Genomic DNA, 23,738 nt, shown 5'->3' on the forward strand with positions numbered 1-23,738 from the left:
TGCCCGCCTTGGCTTCCCAAAGTGTTGGGATTACAGACGTGAGCCACTGGGCCTGGGCAAAAAAGACAGTGATATTGAATGAAGTCTACTTAATAGTATTGTACCAATGTTAATTTCATAGTTTTGACAAATGTGGTGTGGTTATGTAAGACACTCAGATTAGGGGAAGCCGGCATTGTCCAATATTTGCTTGCTTGCTTTCCTTCCTTTCCTTCCTTCCTTCCTTCCTTCCTTCCTTCCTTCCTTCCTTCCTTCCTTCCTTCCTTCCTTCCTTCCTCTCTCTCTCTTCCTCTCTCCTCTTTCTTTCTTTCCCTTTCTTCCTTCCTTCCTTTCTTTCTTTCTTTCTTTCCTTTCTTTCTTTCCTTCCCTTCCTCCCTCCCTCCCTCCCTCCCTCCTCTCTCTCTCTCTCTCTCTCTCTCTCTCTTTCTTTCTTTCTTTCTTTCTTTCTTTCTTTCTTTCTTTCTTTCTTTTTTTTGAGACGGAGTCTCGCTCTGTCACCCAAGCTGGAGTGCAGTGGCCGGATCTCAGCTCACTGCAAGCTCCACCTCCCGGGTTCACGCCATTCTCCTGCCTCAGCCTCCCGAGTAGCTGGGACTACAGGCGTCCGCCACCTCGCCCGGCTAGTTTTTTGTATTTTTTTAGTAGAGACGGGGTTTCACCGTGTTAGCCAGGATGGTCTCGATCTCCTGACCTTGTGATCCGCCCGTCTCGGCCTCCCAAAGTGCTGGGATTACAGGCTTGAGCCACCGCGCCCGGCCTCTTTCTTTCCTTCCTTCCTTCCTTCCTTCCTTCCTTCCTTCCTTCCTTCCTTCCTTCCTTCCTTCCTTCCTTCCTTCCTTCCTTCCTTCCTTCCTCCTTTATTTTCTTTCTTTCAGAGTTTCACTCTTGTTGCCCAGGCTGGAGTGCAATGGAATGGCACAATCTCGGCTCACTGTAATCTGTGCCTCCTGGGTTCAAGTGATTCTCCTGCCTTAGCCTCCTGAGTAGCTGGGATTACAGGTGCACGCCACCACGCCCTTTGTATTTTTAGTAGAGATGGGGTTTCTCCATGTTGGTCAGGCTGGTTTCAAGCTACTGACCTCGTGATCTGCCCGCCTCGGCCTCCCAAAGTGCTGGGATTACAGGTGTGAGCCACAGTGCCTGGCCCAAAATTTGCTTTCTTTTGCTTCCATAGCAGTGGTGGTGTTTCTGCTTGGTGGCCCAGTTAAGGGGTCACTTGTCCCAGCCTTCATTGCAGCCACGTGTAGCCATGGAGGGCACCGTCTGTCCAGTGAAAAATGAATAGTGATGAGGCATGGCATTTCTGGATATGGGCCTTCAAACACCTAATGTGGGCTATTCTCTGCTCTTTCTCCTCCATGGAGTGGAAACAGGGACATTCCTCCAACCCAGCACCAACCCTGCAGTGGGGACAGTGCTCGAGGTGATGGCTGTTAGGAGTTACCTTGTGTCCCCTCAAAGATACATCAATGTCTTAACCCTCAGTGTCTGTGAATGAGACCTGATTTGGAAATCTATTTGCAGATATTACCAAGTTAAATGATGTCAGTAAGGTGGGCCCCAGTCCAAAATGACTTCATGCTTGGATATTCTTGAAATTGCTACATTCTTGGGTCTCTATTATATAACAGCTTATTTTTTATTTGTTTTTTATTTTCATCTTTTGAGATGGAGTCTCACTCTGTTGCCCAGGCTGGAGTGCAATGGTGTAATCTCGGCTCACTGCAACCTCCGCCTCCTGGGTTCAAGCGAATCTCCTGCCTTAGCCTTCCGAGTAGCTGGGACTACAGGCACCTGCCACCATGTCTGGCTAATGTTTGTATTTTTAGTAGAGACAGGGTTTCACCATGTTGGCCAGGCTGGTCTTGAACTCCTCAAGTGTTCCTCTCGCCTTGGCCTCCCAAAGTGCTGAGATTACAGGCGTGAGCCACCTCGTCCAGCCATAGCTTAGTGTTTCTGTTTATTTGTTTTTGGAAATATTGGACTAGTGTCTTTTTATTATTATTATTATTTGTTTGTTTGGAGACAGAGTCTCGCACTGTCGCCCAGGCCGGAGTGCAATGGCGCGATCTCGGCTCACTGCAACCTCCGCCTCCCGGGTTCACACAATTCTGCCTCAGCCTCCTGAGTAACTAGGATTACAGGTGCCTGCCACCATGCCCAGCTAATTTTTTGTAATTTTTAGTAGAGACGGGGTTTCACTGTGTTGGCCAGACTGGTCTCGAACCCCTGACCTCGTGATCCACCCGCCTCATCCTCCCAAAGTGCTGGGATTACAGGCGTGAGCCACTGCACCTGGCCTTATTATTATTATTCTTTTTAAAGAGACAGGGTTTCCCTCCTGTTGCCCAGGTTGGAGTGCAGTGGCATGATCATGGCTTACTGAAGTCTAACTCCTGGGCTCCAGTGATCCTCCTGCTTCAGCCTCCCAAATAGCTGGGACTACAGATGCATACTACTATGCCTGGCTAATTTTTTATTTTTGGTAGAGACAGGGTATCACTATGTTGCTCAGGTTGGTCTTGAACTCCTGGCCTCAAGCCAGGATCCTCCTACCTTGGCCTCCCAAAGTGCCGGGGTTACAAGTGCCATCCACCATGCCTGACCTGACTAGTGGCCACTTTACAAGAAGAAGAGATGACAGAGAAAGATAAAGGGAAGATGGCCATGTGAAGATGGAGGCAGAGATTAGAGTGATGCGACCGCAAGCCAAGGAACACCAGGGGCTACCAGATGCTGGAAGAGGTAAGAGCGAGCCTTCAGAGGGAGTGTGGCCCTGCCGACACCTTAATTTCTGACTTCTGGCTACTTCATAGTTTTGACAAATGTGGCACGGTTATGTAAGACACTCAGATTAGGGGAAGCCGGCATTGTCCAAAGAACTGTAAGCGAATACATTTCTGTTGTGTTAAACCACCCAGTTTGTGACACTGTTATGGCAGCCCTTGGCAATGAAAACCTTGGTAGAACAAGAAATATCAAGAAGCTACGTCCCAAGTGATCCAACAGAAAGATGCTCTCGGCCGGGCGAGGTGGTTCATGCCTGTATTCCCAGCACTTTGGGAGGCCGAGGAGGGTGAATTGCTTCGGCTCAGGAGTTTGAGACCAACCTGGGCAACATGGTGAAATTCTGTCTCTACTAAAAATACAAAAATTACCTGGGGCCGGGCGCGGTGGCTCACGCCTGTAATCCCAGCAGTGTGGGAGGCTAAGGCGGGTGCATCACCTGAGGTCAGGAGTTTGAGACCAGCCTGGCCAACATGTTGAAACCCCGTCTTGACTAAAAATGCAAAAGTTAGCTGGGCATGGTGGCGGGCGCCTGTAATCCCAGCTACTCGGGAGGCTGAGGCAGGAGAATCACTTGAACCCAGGAGGCAGAGGTTGCAATGAGCAGAGATTGTGCCACTGCACTCCAGCACGGGCAACAGAGTGCGACTTTGTCTCAAAGAAAAAGAAATAAAAGAGAAGCTTTCATGCCCTTTGGTACCACTTACCTCAAGGTAGTTACCCGAGAAAGAGTCAAGCTTGGATGTTCTCTAAAATGCTCCCTTTTAGAGTCTCTGTTACAGCAGCTTAGTTTAGGTTAGTTTTTTTTTTTTTTAAGACAGGGTCTTCTTCCTCAGTTACCCATACCGGAGTGCAGTGGCATGATCATGGATCACTGCAGCCTCAACATCCAGGGCTCAAGCGATCCTCCTGCCTCAGCTTCCCAAATAGCTGGGACCAAAGGCATGCACCACCATGCCTGGGTAGTTTAAAGAAAATTTTTTTTCGTAGAGATAGGCGTCTTGTCGTATTTCCCAGGTTTGTCTTGAACTGGTTTCACGCAATCCTCCTGCCTAGCTCTCGCAAAGTGCTGAGATTACAGATGTGAGCCACCGTGCCTAGTCAGCTTTATTATTATTATTATCATTGTTTTCTTTTGAGATGGAGTTTTGCTCTTGTTGCCCAGGCTGGAGTGCAATGGTGCGATCTTGGCTCACCGCAACCTCCGCCTCCGAGGTTTAAGAGATTCTCTTGCCTCAGCCTCCCGAGTAGCTGGGATTACAGGAACCCACCACCACACCCAGTTAATTTTTGTATTTTTAGTAGAGACAGGGTTTCGCCATGTTGGTCAGGTTGGTCTCGAACTCCTGACCTCAGGTGATCCTCCTGCCTCGGCCTCCCAAAGTGCTGGGATTACAGTCGTGAGCCACTGCACCTGGCCTATTTTTTTTTTTTTAATACTCTACTAATAGACTTTGTGACACTGAACACTAATGTGTCTTTCTCCCGGAAGCTCCTCCTTCATTTTCCTTCTTCTTCCTTTTTGGCTCTTTCCATCTGTTTTGGGAAAGTTAACTTTCTCCTGTCTTGGAACATCCCTTGTTGAGCACCCTATCTTTGTGACTGTCTGCTTTTGAGTACTGCTTTCGAGAGAGAATAGTAGAAGTTGTAAGAGACGTATGTGACAAATTTGGCATCCTGGAACACCAAGAGGATTACCAGTTTTTTAGAAAGCAGCATGAATCAACCTCAATTATTCGTAAGTAAAATTAGAGTAGTTTCAAGCTGTCACTTCTTTCTGTCCTACACACGTTATTCAAATAAGTTGGTGGAAGAATGTTGTTTGGGTTTACAATAGGGAATTATGGGGACATAAATCTGGGTCTAAATTAGTGAAATTTAAAATGGGAAGTTGCTTAACTGTTAGAGGCAGCAGACTGGAATGATCGAGAGGGTAGACTGTGACACTGGGTTGTCTCGTTGGAGCCTTACCTCTGCCATTTCTTGGCTGTGTGACCTTGGGAGAGCTCCTTAACTTCTCTGGTCCTGATATGGTTTGGATCTGTGTCCTCTCCAAATCTCATGTCAGAGTGTAGTTCCCAGTGTTGGAGGTGGGTCCTGGTGGGAGGTGATCGGATCATGGGGGTGACGTCCTCATGGTTTAGTACCATCCCCCCGGTGCTATATAGTGTGTGGGTTATCATGAGATCTGGTTGTTTGGAAGCATGTAGCACCTCCTACCTCATTCTCTCTTCTCCTTCTTTGGCCATGTAAGATGTACCTGCTTCCCCTTCCCCTTCTGCCATGATTGTAAGTTTCCTGAGGTCTTCCCAGAAGCCGAGTAGATGCCAGTATCATGCTCCCTGTACAGCCTGTGGAACCATGGCTGTACTGTGGGTAAAAAAGCCAATGAAACCTCTTTTCTTTATAAATTACCTAGTCTCAGGTATTCTTTATAGCAATGCGAGAATGGACTAATACAGGGCCTCATCTCCTCATCTGTTACATGGGCTTGTCTTAGGTCTTGGCTCACTGCATCCTCCGCCTCCTGGGTTCAAGGAATTCTCATGCCTCAGCCTCCGAAATAGCGGGGATTACAGGCATGTGCCACCATGCCTGGCTAATTTTTTTTTTTTCTTGAGGCAGAGTCTTGCTCTGTTGCCTGAGCTGGAGTGCAGTGGCACGATCTCGGCTCACTGCAACCTCCGCCTTCTGGGTTCAAGCGATTCTCCTGCCTCAGTCTCCTGAGTAGCTGGGACAACAGGTGCATGGCACCACACCCGACTAATTTTTTGTATTTTTAGTAGGGATGGGGTTTCACCGTGTTAGCCAGGATGGTCTCAATCTCCTGACCTCAGGTGATCTGCCTGCCTTGGCTTCCCAAAGTGCTAGGATTACAGGGGTGAGCCACCACGCCCGGCCGAACAATTCTTTCTCTTTCTAACTGTGGCAAAATACACACAATATAAAATGTACCATCTTAACTTTTTTTTTTTTTTGGAGATGGGATCTCACTATTGGGAGATGGGGTTGCCCACGGCGGTCTCAAACTCCTGGCCTCAAAAAGCCTTGACCTTCTAGAGCACTGGGATTACAGGCATGAACCATCGCCTCCAGCCCGTCTTAACAATATTTAAGTGCACAGTTCAGTGACATTAACTACATCACATTGTTGTGCAACCATCACCACTATTCTGCTCCAGGATCTTTTCATCTTTCCAAACTGAAGCTCTGTAGCCACTGAGCAATAATTTCCTACTCCCTGCTTCCTCGCAGTCCCTGGAAAGCACTATTCTACCTTTTGGTCACTGTGGATTTGACTACTCTGCATATGAGGTTATGCATTTCTGGCAGGAATTCCACAGAAATGATGCGTCCTTTTGAGTATAGCCTATCAGGGCACATGTGATACGATGTGCTGATATTAAGTGTGATCAATTACACCCTGGATTTTTTTTTCTTTTTTTTTTTTTTTTTGAGACAGGGTCTCTGTTGCCTAGGGTGAAATGCAGTGGTGTGATCATAGCTCATTGCAGCCTTGATCTTCCACCTCAGCCCCTGAGTAGCTGGGACTACAGGTGCATGCTACCACGCCTGACTTTCTACAATTTGTATTTTTAGTAAAGACAAAGGCCGGGCGCAGTGGCTCAAGCCTGTAATCCCAGCACTTTGGGAGGCCGAGATGGGCGGATCACGAGGTCAGGAGATCGAGACCATCCTGGCTAACACGGAGAAACCCCGTCTCTACTAAAAATACAAAAAACTAGCCGGGTGAGGTGGCGGGCGCCTGTAGTCCCAGCTACTTGGGAGGTTGAGGCAGAAGAATGGTGTGAAGCCGGGAGGCGGAGCTTACAGTGAGCTGAGATCCGGCCACTGCACTCCAGCCTGGGCGACAGAGCAAGACTCTGTCTCATAAAAAAAAAAAAAAAAAGACAAGATCTGCCTATGTTACCCAGGCTGATCTTGAACCCCTAGGCTCAAGTGATCCTCCCGCCTCAGCCTCCCAAAATGCTGGGATTACAGTCATGAGCTACCATGTCCAGCTCACCCTGGGGTCTTCAGCCCCAAACTTTTGGGCTTCCTTGAGGGGTTGGAGAAGGCTGAAGGAAGCCAAAAGATGTGTGGTCCAGGCTTGAGTTGGGACAGGTAAGTCAGGTCTCTCAGGGAACTGTCTCCTGCAGATGCAGAGAGGGGACTTGAGGCATCAGAGGGACCGCTGCATAGGTGGTGATAAAACAGCCCATCAGGCCAGGCACGGTGGCTCACGCCTGTCATCCCAGCACTTTGGGAGGCCGAGGCGGACGGATCACCTGAGGTCAGGAGTTCGAGACCAGCCTGGTCAACATGGTGAAATCCCATCTCTACTAAAAATACAAAAATTAGCTGGGCGTGGTAGTGCATGCCTGTAATCCCAGCTACTCCAGAGGCTGAAGAAGGAGAATTGCTTGAACCTGAGAGATGGAGGCTGCAGTGAGCCAATATTGTGCCACTGCACTCCAGCCTGGGTGAGAGAGCGAGACTCTGTATCAAAACAACAACAAGAGGCCGGGCGCGGTGGCTCAAGCCTGTAATCCCAGCACTTTGGGAGGCCGAGACGGGCGGATCACGAGGTCAGGAGATCGAGACCAGCGAAACCCCGTCTGTACTAAAAAACAAAAAACTAACGAGGTGGTGGGCGCCTGTAGTCCCAGCTACAGGCTGAGGCACAATGGCGTAAACCCGGGAGGCGGAGCTTGCCTGAGATCCGGCACTGCACTCCAGCCTGGGCGACAAAGCGAGACTCCGTCTCAAAAAAAAAAAAAAAAAAAAAAAAAAAACAACAACAAGAACAACAATAAAACCCCAGCCCATCAGCCCACAGGGTGATTGTCAGGATTAAATACATTAATGCAGTGCTTGGGACGTAGCAAGTGTGCAGTGGCTGTTAGCCAGTTCTACGAGATTTCCAACAGCTGGCAATATCATGCTGAGACTATCAAGTTGCTCACCACTCCAGCTTGCCTGGTAATAGTACCTTTATTTCTTGGCATTTCCCAAGACTCGAGAAATTCAGCAGCCCTGCTGGCACTGAGACCAAACATTCTGTGTCCCTCAAGAAATATTTCATAAATAGGACAGGGTAGGGTGGCTCATGCCTGTAATCTCAACACTTTGGGAGGCCAAGGTGGGAGGATCGCTTGAGCCCAGGAGTGTGAGACCAGCCTGAGCAACATAGCGAAACCCTATCTCTGAAAAAAAAAAAAAAAAAAAAAAAAAAAAAATTAGCCAGGCATGACGGCACACATCTGTGGTCCCAGCAACTTGGGAGGCTGACGTGGGAGGATCATTTGAGCCTGGGAAGTAGAGGCTGCAGTGAACTATAATTGCACCACTGCACTCCAGCCTGGGTGGCAGAGGGAGACCTTTTCTCAAAAAAAAAAAGAGAGAAATATTTCTTTTATTTATTTATTTTTTTTGAGACAGAGTCTAGCTCTGTTGCCAGGCTGGAGTGCAGTGGTGTGATCTCGGCTCACTGAAACCTGTGTCTCCCGGGTTCAAGCGATTCTTCCGCCTCAGCCTCCTGAGTAGCTGGGACTATAGGCGTGTGCCACCACGCCCAGCTAATTTGTATTTTTAGTATAGACGGGGTTTCACCATGTTGACCAGGATGGTCTGGAACTCCTGACCTCGTGATCCACCTGCCTCGGCCTCCCAAAGTGCTGAGATTACAGGCGTGAGCCACCACGCCCAGGTGAGAAATATTTCATAAATCATAGAACTAAGGAAAGTATAATAACTGAAGTTCAAGAACTGAGGAATACCCTACAGCTTTCTCACGACCATCACAATCCACTTCTGCCGCATGGTGTGGTCTATTCTCCACACTGCAGCCAGAGGGAGCCTTTGTTTTTCCTTTTTAGCAAAAGTGTTCACATTTATATATCAGTTTTTTTCTTTTAGAAATTGAACTAGGCAGGGTGGCTCTTTCCTATAATTTCAGCACTTTGGGAGGCCAAGGCAGTAGGATCACTTGAGACTGGGAGTTCGATACTAGCCTGGAAAACACAGTGAGACCTCATCTCTACAAAAAATACAAAATGTTAGCTGGGAGTGGAGGTGCGTGCCTGTAATCCTGGCTGCTCAGGAGGCCGAGGTGGGAGGATGACTTGTGCCCAGGAGTTCGAGGCTGTAGTGAGCCAAGATCACGCCACTGCACTCCAGTCCACTGCACTCCAGTCCACTGCACTCCAGTCCACTGCACTCCAGTCCACTGCACTCCAGCCTGGGTGACAGAGAGAGACCCTGTCTCAATAAACAAACAAAGTTGAACTGAAATTCACAAAACATAAAATTAAGTTTTAGGCTGGGTGCGGTGGCTCACGCCTGTAATCCCAGCACTTTAGGAGGCTGAGGCGGGTGGATCACCTGAGGTCAGGAGTTTGAGACCAGCCCAGCCAACATGGTGAAACCCTGTCTCTACTAAAAATACAAAAAATTAGCCGGGCGTAGTGGCGGGTGCCTGTAATCCCAGCTACTCGGGAGGCTGAGGCAGGAGAATTGCTTGAACCTGGGAGATGGAGGTTGCAGTGAGCCAAGATCGTGCTACTATACTCCAGCCTGGGCGACAAGAGCGAAACTCTGTGTCAAAAAAAAGAAAATAAATTAAGTTTAAAAGGAACAGTTCAGTGGCAGTACGTTTGCAATGTTATGCAACTGCTACAACATGAAAACAAACAAAAAAAACCACACACACACACACATACACACACATACAAAATGAGACATGTTCTCACTATGGTTCCAAGGCTGATCTCAAATTCCTGGGCTCCAGTGATCCTCCCGCCTTGGCCTCCCAAGTAGCTGAGATCACAGGCAGCTGACCACCTCTAGTTTCAGAATATTTTCATATCACCAAAGCAAACCTGATGTCACTAAACTTGTGTTGAAGGCCATGGCCAGAATTCCTATAGCATGGGGGTTTTTGGGGAGGTGTTCTATGCATGATGTTGTGGGGGCATCCTTTACTGTGCCCTCATATTATCCTACTTTGCTTTCCCCCTCTTCCCATTTAGGTCTTTTTTTTTTTTTTTTTTTTTTGAGACAGAGTTTCACTCTTGTTGCCCAGGCTGGAGTGCAGTGGCGCGATCTCGGCTCACTGCAAGCTCCGCCTCCTGGGTTTACGCCATTCTCCTGCCTCAGCCTCCTGAGTAGCTGGGACTACAGGCGCCCGCCACCGCGCCCGGCTAATTTTTTTGTATTTTTAGTAGAGACGGGGTTTCACCGTGGTCTCGATCTCCTGAACTTGTGATCCGCCCACCTCGGCCTCCCAAAGTGCTGGGATTACAGGCGTGAGCCACCGCGCCCGGCCCCCATTTAGGTCTGAGCTGGGTAAACAATTAATTGAATCACTCATTGATTTGTTCATGGATGGTCATTTATTTTGTGTCAGGCATTAGACCAGATGGTAAGGCTACCAGGATGGAATCACTTGCCCTTGCACTCAAGGTAGTTTCATTTGATAGAAGAGATGAAACAACACGCTGTTATATGTGGTATAGGCCAAGCATGGTGGCCCATGCCTGTAATCCCAGTGCTTTGGGAGCCTGAGGTTGGAAGATTGCTGAAAGCCAGGAATTTGAGACCAGCCTGGGCAATATAGTGAGACCCCTGTCTCTACCAAAAAAAAAAAAAATAAAATTAATTGGGTATGGTGGTACGTGCTTATAGTCCCAGCTACTGGTGAGGCTGAGGTAGGAGGATCCCTTGAGCCCAGGAAGTTGGGGCTGCAGTGAGCTATGATCATGCCACCCCAGCCTGGGCGACAGAGCAAGATCCTGTCTCAAAAAAAATAAAAAAAGTGGTATATATTAGAGGTCAGCAAAGTATTGCCTGAGGGCCAAATCTGGCCCCCTGTGTTTCCTTGTAAATAAAGTTTTATTGGCACAGAGCTGTCAGAGGTGTTTGAACCAGAGCAACTCCATCTTGAATAGGGGCTGGGTAAAATAAGGCTGAGACCTACAGGTGTGCATTCCCAGGAGGCTGAGGCATTCTAAGTCACAGGATGAGATAGGAGGTTGGCACAAATACAGGTCATAAAGACCTTGCTGATAAAACAAGTTGCACTAAAGAAGCCGCCAAAATCCACCAAAACCAAGAGGGCGACAAGAGTGACCTCTGGTTGTCCTCACTGCTGCACTCCCACTGGCACCCTGACAGTTTACAAATGCCATGGCAACGTCAAGAAGTTACTCTATACGTTCTAAAAAGGGGAGGTATGGGCCGGGTGCAGTGGCTTACACCTGCAATCCCAGCACTTTGGGAGGCCGAGACAGGCGGATCACCTGAGGTCGGGAGTTGGAGACCAGCCTGACCAACATGGAGAAACCTCGTTTCTACTAAAAATACAAAATTAGCCAGGCATGGTAGTGCACGCCTGTCATCCCAGCTACTCGGGAGGCTGAGGCAGGAGAATTGCTTGAATCTGGAAGGCAGAGGTTGCAGTGAACCGAGATTGCGCCATTGCACTCCAGCCTGGGCAACAAAAGCGAAACTTCATCTCAAAAAAAAAAAAAAAGGAGAGGTATGAATAATGCACCCCTTGTTTAGCATATAATCAAGAAATAACCATAAAAATGGGCAACCAGCAGTCCTCAAGGCTGCTTTGTCTACAGAGTAGCCATTCTTTTATTCCTTCTCTTTCCTAATAAACTTGCTTTCACTTTACTCCATGGACTCGCCCTGAATTCTTTCTTGCACGGGATCCAAGACCCGTCTCTGGGGAGTCTGGATCCGGATCGCTTTCCGGTAACAGCCCTGAGCATTTGTTTACGTGTTGTGTATGGCGGCTTTCACGCTGCTATGGCAGAGTTGAGTTGCTGGGGAAGAGACCATCTGGCCTGCAAAACTAAAAATACTTACTACCTGGCCCTTTAAGGAAAAAGGTTTGCTAACCCCTGGTATATATAATTAGGGCAAATTTAATTTTTTTTTTTTTTTTTTTTTTTTTTTGAGATGGAGTCTCACTCTGTCACCCAGGCTGGAGTGCAGTGGTGTGATCTCGGCTCAATGCAACCTCTGCCTCCTGGGTTCAAGTGATTCTCCTGCCTCAGCCTCCCGAGTAGCTGGGATTACAGGCGCGTGCCACCACACCCAGCTAATTTTCGTATTTTTAGTAGATACCAGGCTTCACCATGTTGGTTAGGCTGGTCTCGAACTCCTGACCTCGTGATCCACCCACCTTGGCCTCCCAAAGTGCTGGGATTACAGACGTGAGCCACCGTGCCCAGCCTAATTAGGGCAAATTTAAAGTGTGGATGGAAAGCCTTGGAGACTGAGAGGGTCCATTAATAGCTGGGGTTGGGGAAGGTTGCAAGGGTAGAAAAGTTTTGCTGGTGCTAAAACTTAGGTAAATAAATGCATAAACCTTAAGCATATGGCTTGACGAGTGTTTTTTGCATATATATATATATATATATATATACACCATGTAACCACCACCAGTATCAAGAGATAAGGCATTTTGGCCAGGTGAGGTGACTCATGCTTGTAATCCCAGCACTTTGGGAGGTTGAGGCAGGAGAATCACTTGAGGCCCAGGAGATAGAGACCAGCCTGGGCAACATAGTGGGGTCCAGTCCCTAGCAAAAAAAAAAAAAAAAAAAAAAAAAGAATTAGCTGGTTGCAGTGATGTGCGCTTGTAGTCCCATCTACCTGGGTGGCTGAGTGGGGAGGATTGCTTGAGCCCGGAAGGTCGAGGCTGCAGTGAACCATGGTCGTGCCACTGCACTCCAGCCTGGGTGACAGAGCGAGACTCCATCTCAAAAAGAAAAATAAAATAATAATAATTTATAAATAAATAAATAAAATGAGATAGGGCATTTTCAGCTCTAGAAGTCTCTCGGAATCATTTGTTTAAAGCACACTGTGCTGTCAATTGAGTGCTACATCCAACCTTTTTCTTTTCCTTTTCCTTTCTTTTTTTTTGAGACAGAGTTTCGCTCTGTCGCCCAGGTTGGAGTGCAGCAGTGCAATCTCAGCTCACTGCAACCTCCATCTCCTGGGTTCAAGCGAATCTCCTGCCTCAGCCTCTCGAGTAGCTGGGATTACAGGTGCCTGCCACCACGCCCAGCTCAGTTTTGTATTTTTAATAGAGACGGGGTTTCACCATGTTGGCCAGGCTGGTTTCCAACTTCTGACCTCAGGTGATCGGCCCGATTCGGCCTCCCAAAGTGCTAGAATTACAGGTGTGAGTCACCACGCCCGGCCACCATCTCTATTTGTTTAATACAAAATGAAAATAAATTTAGAAAACACATTTAATGTATTCCTTCTATCTTACTGTATATTTGTACCCTTTAACCCACTTCCCTTCATCCTCCTCCCACCCTTGCCAGTTTCTGTTATCAATTTTTCCACGGAATACATTTTTGAGATCTCACAGCATGGTGACTACAGTTAATAATAACATATATTTCAAAATTGCTAAGAGAGTAAATTTCAAATGTTCTTACCACACACACACACACAAAAGAGTACGTGAGGTGACGGATATGTTAACTAGCTTGGTTTAATTATTCCACAATGTATACATCTATCAAAACATCACCTGGCATCCCACCCATATATATTATTGCAATTATTTTTTAGGTCTGGGTTGGGTAAACAATTAATTAAATCACTCATTGATTTGTTTATGGATGGTCATTTATTTTGTGTCAGGCATTAGACCAGATGGTAAGGCTATAAGGATGGAATCACTTGCCCTTACACTCAAGGTAGTTTCATTTGATAGAAGAGGAAAAAAAGAAGGCTGGGCATGGTGGCTCACGCTTGTAATCCCAGCACTTTGGGAGGTTGAGGCGGGTGGATCTCCTGAGGTCAGGAGTTCGAGACCAGTCTGGTCAACATGGTGAAACCCCATCTCTACTAAAAATACAAAAATTAGCTGGGTGTGGTGGTGCATGCCTGTAATCTCAACTACTCGGGAGGCTGAGGCTGGAGAATTGCTTGAAGCCAGGAGGCAGAGTTTGCAGTGAGTCGAGATTGCGCCATTGCACTCCAGCCTGGGCGACAGAGTAAGACTCCGTCTCAAAAAAATAAAAAAGGTTGTCGGCTGTGTTGTCCAGGCTGGTCTTGAACTCCTGGGCTCAAGTGATTTTTACGCTTTGGCTTCCCAAAGGTGAAGGCAAAGTAATCCTTGCCTGCTATGGTTACGGGCACGATCCACGGTGCCTGGCCATATTCCATGTTTGATAGCAGAGTAGAATGACTATACTTAAAAAAATGTATTGTACTTAGGTGATGACTACCCTGGATACCCTAAATACCTTGATTTAATCACTATGCATTATATACAAGTAAAAAATTTCTCATGTACGCCATAATTTGCACAAATAAAAAAAGTATTCCTTCTCGGCCAGACGCGGTGACTCATGCCTGTAATCCCAGCACTTTGGGAGGCTGGAGGGGCGGATCACTTGAGGTCAGGACTTCGAGACCAGCCTGGCCAACATGGTGAAACCCTGTCGCTACTAAAAATACCTGTCAGTACTAAAAATACAAAAATTAGCCAGGTGTGGTGGCACGTGCTTGTAGTCCCAGCCACTTGGGAGGCTGAGGCACGAGAATTGCTTGAACCTGGGAGGCGGAGGTTGCAGTGAGCTGAGATCACACCACTGCACTCCAGCCTGCATGACAGTGAGACTCAGGTGATGGATATCCTAAATACCCTGATTTAATCACTATGCATTATATACATGTAAAACCTTTCTCATGTACACCATAATTTGCACAAATAAAAAAAGTATTCCTCCTGTCTAACTGCAACTTATACTCAGACAAAAATCTCTCCACTTGCCACCACTTCCCATTCAGCCCCTGGTAACCTGGTAACTCCACATCTTTGAGTTCAGCTTCGTTAGAACTCAAAAAGCAGTGAGATCATGGTCTTTCTGGGCCTGGCTTTTGCACTTAGCATAACACCCTCCAGCATTTTGCTTGCATGCTAATGCTGGCCTTGGGGCCTGTAACTCCACTGATGGATGCATGCTTGTGTCTGACAAGCTTCTCCCAGCTGCGCCTAGAGCTGCTCTCCCGATCTGAGGCATGATGCCCAAGGGAGGGCACAAGAGTTCCGTCATCACATCTAGGTTTTAGGCGTCACCTCAAGGGGAGTTTTTTTTTTTTTTTTTGAGATAGAGTCTTGCTCTGTTGCCCCAGGCTAGAGGCCAGTGGCATGATCTCGGCTCACTGCAACCTCCACCTCCCAGGTTCAAGCGATTCTTCTGCCTCAGCATCCCTCAGCATCCAAGCCGGGTGTGTACTACCATGTCCGGCTAATTATTTTTACTTTTTGTAGAGATGAGGTCTTGCTATGCTGCCCAGGCTGGCCTTGAACTCCTGGACTCAAGTAATCTTCCCCTCTTGGTGTCCCAAAGTGTTGGGATTACAGGTGTGAGCCATCACACCCGATCCCACCTGGATTTTTTTAGAGGATAAATTGTATGTTTAGTCTTTGCCTTAGAATGGGTACAGGTGGGACTGGCTGGCTCTCTAGGCATTAACTCATATAAGGATGGTTTCCTATGGGTTTTCATGTCCTTAGGAACTTTGTTTTCTTTAATATCTTCAATAACCCCACTCATGAGTTGGGAGGACAGAAATTAGGCAGAGATAAATGGGAACATGTTGATTTGCTTTCTCTGTAAATTTTAATTAACACAGAAACTATTTTTAGAAAAATCACTAAACCAATCACTTCTCCAATTACTTCTCCTTTTGTCCTGAAAGTAGTTAATGATTTGAAATGGCTGTCCCCAAGTCTCAATTCTTTTTTTTCCCCCGCCTCTGTCTCACTCTGTTATTCATGGGCTGTCTGCTTTTATTTGACATCATGTGCACTCCTGGTTTTTCCAAGTGTTCTCTTTTTTTTTTTTTTGCTGAGAGTCTTCCCCCAGGCTGGAGTGCAGTGGCATGATCTCGGCTCACTGCAACCTCCGCCTCCTGGGTTCAAGCAATTCTTCTGCCTCAGCATCCTGAGTAGCTGGGATTACAGGCGTGCGCCACCACGCCTGGCTAATTTTTGTATTTTTAGTAGAGACAGGGTTTCACCATGTTGGCCAGGCTCGTCTTGAACTCCTGATCTTGTGATCTGCCTGCCTCGGCCTCCCAAAGTGCTGGGATTACAGGCGTGAGCCACTGCGCCCAGCCCCAAGCGTTTTCTTCGATTGCGTCTTCATTTTGCTTTTCTGATAGTTTATTTGGAACATGGCTTCAGGAAGCAGTAACAGGGATACTGGGAAAGGCAGACAGGTTAGGAGGAAAAGCCAATAAAGCGTGCATTATTGAGCTACTCCTGCAAGTAAATAGTGCAGGAAAAAAGTCAGAATGGTGCCCCTAGCGGATGAGGGTGGGGAGTGACACATTCATTTATTGACTCTCATTCTGCACTGGTTGAGAGTTACCTCCTGGGGGCTTTATTTCTTCTTAACTTCTGGCAGCATCTGCACGCAGGCAGCCTTCAATAGCTGCAAAAAAGCTCCGAGGCAGAAAAATGAGTTACTGTGGCTAATACTTGAGGTGGGAGGCAGTCTGGGTGCATGGAACTTTTGCCACTTCTACAGGCATGAGCCACCTCACCCGGCCCAGGGCAGGGATTTTTTCCCTGTTGTGTTTACTGACACATTCCCATTGCCTTAGACAAAATCTGAGGACTTAACACAATAAATCCTAAAGAAATGCTTGATGGATCCTAACTGCTAATGCTTTAGTTTAGGTCTTCGTGACTCATCTGGATGCTGTCGAAGAGACAGAGCTGGACACAGTTAAAAGTGGTAAAGACAGTTTTATTCAGTACTATTGTAATAGGGGAAAAGAGACTTCAGCAGAGAAATGAGCTCAATTTCCAAAACAGCAAAGACAGATTGGCATTTACAGCCGATGAGCAGAGTGAGGGGTTTAGTGGATGAAAAATGACTAAGAGGAAGCATCAAGCATAGGGGGATTCTTTTTTATTTTTAATAGACACAGGGTCTTACTATGTTGCCCAGACTGGTCTTGAATTCCTGGCCTCCAGCAATCTTTCTGCTTCTCCCTCCCAAAGTGCTGGGATTGCAGGCATGAGCCACTGCACTCGGCAGATAGGGGGATTCTTGCCAAACCAGTTGCTGTAGACAATGTTTGTGTCTCCTTCAAATTCATGGGTTGTTTTTTTTGTTGTTGTTGTTTTTGTTTTTTTGTTTTTAATTTTATGGAGTCTTGCTCTGTTGCCCAGGCTGGAGTGCAGTGGCATGATTCTTGGCTCACTGCAACCTCTCTCTGCCTCCCGGGTTCAAGTGATTCTCCTGCCTCAGCCTCCCAAGTAGCTGGAATTACAGGCACATGTCACCATGCCTGGCTAATTTTTGTATTTTTAGTAGAGACAGGGTTTTTCCACGTTTGCCAGGTTGGTCTCGAACTCTTGACCTCAGGTGAGCCACCTACCTTGGCCTGCCTCAGCCTCCCAAGTAGCTGGAATTACAGGCACATGTCACCATGCCTGGCTAATTTTTGTATTTTTAGTAGAGACAGGGTTTTTCCACGTTTGCCAGGTTGGTCTCGAACTCTTGACCTCAGGTGAGCCACCTACCTTGGCCTCCCAAAATGCTGAGATTACAGGCGTGAGCCACTGTGCCCGGCCCAAATTCATGTGTTGAAACCTAATCTGCAATGTGATGGTGTTAGAGGAAGGGCCTTTGGGAGGTGATAAAGTTATGGGACTGGAGCCCTCCAGAATGGGTTTAGTGCCTCTATCAAAGAGACCCCAGAGAGGTCCCTCAACTTTCCCACCATGTGAGGACACAGTGAAACAATGGCCATCTACGAATCAAGAAGCAGATTCTCAGCAGGCACTGAATATGCTGGTGCCTTGCTCTTGGACTTCCCAGCCTCCAGAATTGTGGGAAATGAATTTCTGTTGCTTTTAAACCACTCAGTCTATGTTATTTTGTTAGAGTAGCCCAAATGGATTAAGATGCTAACTTAAAAGGATTCTTGCTGAAGGCTGGCCAGGGTGATAAAATACTAAGGGTTGGGGTGTAATTTAGCAGGATTCTTTGCCAAGACTGACAGAAGCAGGCTAAGGACAGGACCCAAGAATGATGCCTAGTTGAAAAGAGGGGTCAGGCACGGTGGCTCATGCCTGCAGTCCTAGCACTTGGGGAGGCTAGTGTGAGGCTTGCTTGAGCCCAGGAGTTCAAGACCAGCCTAGCCAACATAGAGAGTCCCCATCTTTACAAAAAAAAATTTTAAAAATTAGGCGGGCATAGTAGTGCATGCCTGTGGTCCCAGCTACCCAAGAGGCTGAGCCAAGAGGATCGCTTCAACTCTGGTGGTTGAGGTTACAGTGAGCTGTGATCACCACTGCACTTTAGCCTGGGTGACAGAGCGAGATCTTGTTTCCAAAAAAAAAAAAAAAGAAGAAGAAGAAGAAAAAGAGTCTATCAATGCTTTCACGGCCTCTTTTTTTTTTTTTTTTTTTTTTTTTTTTTTTAGGTGGAGTCTGGCTCTGTCACCCAGGCTGGAGTGCAGTGGCATGATCTCCGCTCACTGCAAGCTCCGCCTTCCAGGTTCATGCCATTCTCCTGCCTCAACCTCCTAAGTAGCTGGGACTACAGGTGCCCGCCACCATGCCTGGCTGATTGTTTTGTATTTTTACTAGAGATGGGGTTTTACCGTGTTCGCCAGGATGGTTTCAATCTCCTGACCTCGTGATCCACCCGCCTCGGCCTCCCAAAGTGCTGTGATTACGGGCGTGAGCCACCAATCCCTACCTTTTTTTTTGAGACAAGGTCTTACTTTGTTGCCCAGGCTGGAGTGCAGTGGCACAATCTCACCTCACTGCAACCTCTGCCTCTCGGGTTCAAGCAATTCTCCTGCCTCAGCCTCCCAAGTAGCTGGGACTACAGGTGTGCACCACCATACCCGGCTAATTTTTGTGTTTTTAGTAGAGATGGGATTTCACCATGTTGGCCAGGCTGGTCTCAAACTCCTGACCTCAAGTGGCCTGTCTCAGCCTGTCTCAGCCCTCAAAAGTGCTGGTATTATAGGTGTGAGCCATAGTGCCCAGCCCTTTCATGGCCTCTTAACTGGAATTTTTGCATTGTATCCCCCTTCCAATCCTCCACATACTACAGATGGATCTTGCTGAGGTACAAATATAATCAGATCATCTCCCTCTTTAGCCAGGCTTGAATCAGATCTGCACTACGTCTTCATTCTCATTTTTTGACACAACTCATGCTCACTGTATGGGCCAGCCACACTGAACAATGGGCTATGTCGTTCATGCCCATGGGCCTCTGCGTAACCTTTCCAACAGCCTTCACTTTCTCTTAACTGTCAGGTCAAGCATCACTTCTTTCTGGAAGTGTTTTCCAATCCTCACAGTTAGTTCCACCCACTTCTGTGAATTAATAGCATTTATCACAATGTCGTGATCTTTAGGCTTCTCCTCTAGGAGAAGTATAGCACGGTGCTGAGAGCCTAACTCCGGAGTCAATCTGGATTTGAATTCTGACTTTACTCCTTACTGGCTATTCACATAACCTGTGTGGTTCTGTTTACTTGGGTCTGCCACATAGTGAATGCAATATAAATGCTACTTATCATAGCAATCAGCTATTGCTGCACAAGAAAAGAGACCCCAAAACTCAGCATCTGAAATAACAATACCTTAAGCTTTATTTCATTTTTCATATAGGCATTCAAAGCTATGCCTTTCCCTCTCAGCACTGCTTTAGCTGCATCCCACAACATTTTTTCAGGTATGTTCATTAGCACTCGGTTCAAAATATTTTCTAATTTCCACTCTGATTTTTTTTTTCTCTGACCTAGAAGTTATTTAGAGATGTGTGGTTAAATCTCCAAACAATCGTAAATCTCGAGTTATCTTTTTTGTTGTTGACTTCTAGTTTAATTCCACTGTGCTCATACTTTGTAGGATCTCAGTTCTTCAAAATTTGTTGAGACTTGCTTGACAACCTAGCATATGGGCTATTGTGGTGGCTATTCCAAAAGTAGCAATCATTTATTTTTGCCCACATGTCTGAGGACTTGGCTGATGTGGGTGGGGACCAGCTGAACAGTTTTGATGCATGCTTTGGCCTCTCTCTGCAGGTTGGGTTTAGATAAATTCTGCATGTATTCATTCTTTTTTTTTTTTTGAGATATAGTCTCACCCTGCTGCCCAGGCTGGAGTGCAGTGGTGTGATCTCGGCTGACTGCAACCTCCGCCTCCTGGATTCAAGGGATTCTCCCGCTTCAGCCTCCTGAGTAGCTGGGATTACAGGCACTTGCCACCACACCCGACTTTTTTTTTTTTTTTGTATAGATGAGATTTCTCCATGTTGGCCAGGCTGGTCTCGCACTCCTGACCTCAGGTGATCTGCCTGCCTCGGCCTCGCAAAGTGCTGGATTTACAGGCGTGAGCCACCGTGACTGGCTGGCACGTATTCATTCTGAGACCTTGGCCAAAGGAATAGTCATTCCTGGGAGGAAGCTTCCCTCATGATGATGACAGTGATAAGAAGGCAAGTGGAGACATGGGAGGCTTCTTGAGGGATACTTGGAACTGGCTACCTGTTGAGGAAAGCTGGTCCCACAGCCCAAAGAGCCCAAAGTCAAGAGGCAAGAGTTCTGCCTTTGGTGAGAATAACAGCAAAGTCCCATGGTACACAGCGTGTGGATCTACAGAGGGCTGAAAAAACTGGAACAATAATTCAAGCAGTGCCTTGTAACCCCAGCTACTTGGGAGGCTGAAGTGGGAGGATCTCTTGAGCCCAGGAGTTTGAGGCTGCTGTGGGCGATGACCGCACCACTGCACTCCAGCCTGGGCAGCACAGCAAGACTCCGTCTCAAAAAAAAAAAATTCAATCAAGCGTATTGTCACTACTTCTCCATTTCCCTCGCTGGACGACAAACTCGCAATGGCAGGAACTGGGAGAAGCTACTGTGTTTTCCAGAGCTTGGAACATAAGCACTCCATGAATGCATACTGCACAAATCAGTTAATCACCGGAAGCCAGAGTATTTTGGCGCCCTGACAGACTTGGATTAGGTGATGTTGCTTCTCAGATGCTGAGAAAGTGTCCTGATGCCGCAGTTGAGTGCTGACCCAGATTTGGAAGGAGATGAAAGGAGTATGTTTTCATGCCTAGTTTCTGCCCTCCTCTTTCAGCTTCTCAAAGTCTCCACTCAACATTTAATCACTCCGGCATTTGTCTGACATGCTGTGAAAGGGTGTTTTGAACAGCTCTATTTCAGGATTTTGGCAACGTCACCTCCCCACCCATCAACTCCTTCCACTCAATCTGTTCCCACGAGGGCAGAGAAGTGTTACTTGTCCTGTTTGTTGACTGGGTTGGGGAGGGGGGTGGGGTGGTGGCGATGGTGCTAATTTGTCTTGCAGATGCCTCTGCCTGGACATCCTTGTTTTACTTCAATTTTTTTCTCACCAGCTTTAAAATATTCTAACAACCCACATTCCAAGATTCACATCTATCCCAAGGTTCCCTGGCTCCTAAATGGCTTATGCAAATCTTAAAGGAGTCTGTACTTTCTGAGGAGGAAAACGGCTCTTTAATCTGGACTCCATGATGCTGTTGAAAACACACTTGCAGGTAGAGTTGGAAATGGGGAGCAGCATCTGGGGTTAATGTCTAAGCGGCAACCAAGCTGTTTCTGAGATTCTCAAATCTTCCTCTGTTTCCTTCATTAGGCTCTCACGAGGAGGATGTTTTGATACCCAGAGTCCATGCTTGAAATAATCAAAACACCGGCGATAGACTAGGTGGCTTCTTTTCTTTTTTTTTTTTTTTTTTTTTTTTTTTTTTTTTGAGACGGAGTTTTTTCAGCCCAGGCTGGATAGTGGGTCTTGCTTTGTCCCGGGTTCACCCATTCTCCTGCTGCCTCCCGAGTGACACAGGCACCCACAACCGCGCCCGGCTAATTTTTTGGTGCGATGATCCGCCCGCCTCGGCCTCCCAAAGTGCTGGGATTACAGGCGTGAGCCACTGGCCTCTTTTTTTCAAGATAGGGTCTTGCTTTGTCGCCCAGGCTGGAGTGAACTGGTGCGATCTTGGCTCACTGCAACCTCTGCCTCCCCGGTTCAAGCAATTCTCCTGCCTCAGCCTCCAAGTAGCTGAGATTACAGGCATGGGCCACCACCACACCTGGCTAATTTTTTGTATTTTGTAGAGACGGGGTTTCACTAGGTTGGTCAGGCTGGCCTTGAACTCCTGACCTCAGGTGATCTACCCACCTCGGCCTCCCAAAGTGCTACGATTACCCGTGTGAGCCCCTGTGCCTGGCCCTTTTTTTTTTTTTTTTTTTTTTTTTGACAGGGTTCTGCTCTGTCACCCAGGCTGGAGTGCAGTGGTGCGATCTTGGATCACTGCAACCTCCGCCTCCCGGGTTCAAGCAATTCTCCTGCCTCAGCCTCCCGAGCAGCTGGGATTACAGGCGCCTGCCACTATGCCCAGCTAATTTTTGTGTTTTTAGTAGAAACAGGGTTTTGCTGTGTTGGCCAGGCTGGTCTCAAACTCCTGACCTCAGGTGATCCAGCTGCCTCGGTCTCCAAAAGTGATGGGATTACAGGCATGAGCCACCATGCCCGGCTGTGACTTATTTTTTCAATATTTTATTTTGAAGATGTTCAAATCTGTAGAAAAATTACAATACAATGAACACCCATAAACCCTTCACCTAGACTCCTTAGTTGGTAACGTTTGCCATGTGGGTTCATCTGTTTCTGTCTCTACAGATACATACACGGATATATACATACACATACATTATTATTATTTTCCTGAATATTGTGAGAGTTAGTTGCAGACATACTGATCCTTCACTCTCAAATACTTTAGTGTGCATCTCTTAAGAATCAGAACATTCTCTGGCTGGGCACGGTGACTCACACCTGTAATCCCAGCACTTTGGGAGGCCGAGGTGGGTGGATCACTTGAGGTTAGGAGTTCGAGACCAGCCTGGCCAACATGGTGAAACTCTGACTCTACTAAAAATTTAAAAATTAGCTAGGCATGGTTGCAGGTGCCTGTAATCCCAGCTACTTGGGAGGCTGAGGTGGGAGAATTGCTTGAACCTGGAAGGTGGAGGTTGCAGTGAGCTGAGATCACACCACTGCATTCCAGCAGTGACAGAGTAAGGCTCCGTCTCAAAACAAACAAACAAACAAACATTTGCTACAACCATTGTAGCAAATAATTACAGTTATGTGAATGTGGTCTCTCTCTCTCTCTCTCTCTCTCTCTCTCAAAATATCTTATTGTACGGTATTCACCTATTTTCAGACTGCAGTTAACCGCGGGTAGCTGAAGCTACAAAAGTGAAAGCGCAGATAAGTTGGTGGTGGGGGGACTGGTGCGTTCCATGAAATTGATGTCAACATCCAGAAGATTGGGGCATGGAGACTTTAAGATCTGTGGATGGAGAGAATTCTAGAGGCTGAGGAATGGAATTTGAACCCAACTAGGATATCTCAGAAAGGAAGAAAGAAATGAAAACCTACCCCCAAGGTCAAACTGAGGTATTTCAAAGTCAGATCCTCCAAAAGTTCTAAAAGTTTGATATTCCAAAACAAGTGGCGGGGGTCTTGCTCTGTTGCCTGGGTGGCAGTGCAATGGTACAATCATGGCTCACTGCAGCCCCGGGGTTCAAATGATCCTTCCACCTCAGTCTCCCAAGTAGCTGGGACCACAGGTGTGTGCCATCATGCCTGGCTAATTTTTAAATTTTTTGTAGAGATGAGGCCTCCTTATGTTGCCCAGGGTGGTCTTGAACTCCTCACCTCGGCCTCCCAAAGTGCCGGGATTACAGGTATGAACCACTGCATCTGGCTTGTTTTTGTTATTTTTGGTAACCACTTCGCACATTTTACATTTTAGGATGATAGCTGCATTTTTATTTTATTTTATTTTTAAAAATATTATTATTATTTT

The 23,738-nt window shown here is 47.0% G+C and overlaps 2 protein-coding genes across 45 annotated transcripts in view; both read right to left on the reverse strand.

The window, feature by feature from the left end:
- Nucleotides 1-23,738, reverse strand: part of C19H19orf53 (chromosome 19 C19orf53 homolog) — a 542,027-nt gene that overhangs the window by 47,066 nt on the left and 471,223 nt on the right. Inside the window, exon 1 of one of the 44 annotated variants that reach the window (XM_050770967.1) lies at nucleotides 15,583-15,586. The exons of the other annotated variants lie outside the window; for them this stretch is intronic. The gene's annotated coding sequence lies outside the window, so the exon portion shown is untranslated. Of the gene's footprint in view, nucleotides 1-15,582; nucleotides 15,587-23,738 lie in introns of those variants that run through there. 44 annotated transcript variants of the gene reach the window in all.
- Nucleotides 1-23,738, reverse strand: part of YJU2B (YJU2 splicing factor homolog B) — a 595,535-nt gene that overhangs the window by 31,382 nt on the left and 540,415 nt on the right. The gene's annotated exons all lie outside the window — the stretch shown is intronic.

This window comes from Macaca thibetana, chromosome 19 (assembly GCF_024542745.1).
Source record: "Macaca thibetana thibetana isolate TM-01 chromosome 19, ASM2454274v1, whole genome shotgun sequence".
NCBI classification, from domain to species: Eukaryota; Metazoa; Chordata; class Mammalia; order Primates; family Cercopithecidae; genus Macaca; species Macaca thibetana.